Source organism: Plasmopara halstedii (assembly GCF_900000015.1).
Source record: "Plasmopara halstedii genome assembly, contig: Scaffold_1211, whole genome shotgun sequence".
NCBI classification, from domain to species: domain Eukaryota; phylum Oomycota; class Peronosporomycetes; order Peronosporales; family Peronosporaceae; genus Plasmopara; species Plasmopara halstedii.
The window spans coordinates 624,898-625,102 of record NW_020188126.1 but is presented as its reverse complement, the minus strand read 5'-3'; positions in this window follow the sequence as shown (position 1 = coordinate 625,102).

Sequence of the window (205 nt, the reverse complement as noted above, 5' to 3'; positions counted from 1 at the left end):
GCCTCAAACTCCCACGAGTTTTCGGAGTCGGGATATCCCCGCCACTTCACCAGATATTTAGTTTGACGACGTCGTCCAACAAGACGTTCCACGTGATAGTGGACGTCACCGTTCTCATCGAGAAGAGTCGGTGGCGGGCGGTGACGACCGGGTCGACCGCCGTTCAGGGACTTGTGATGCTCTTCGATCCCTTGAGGACGAGGTT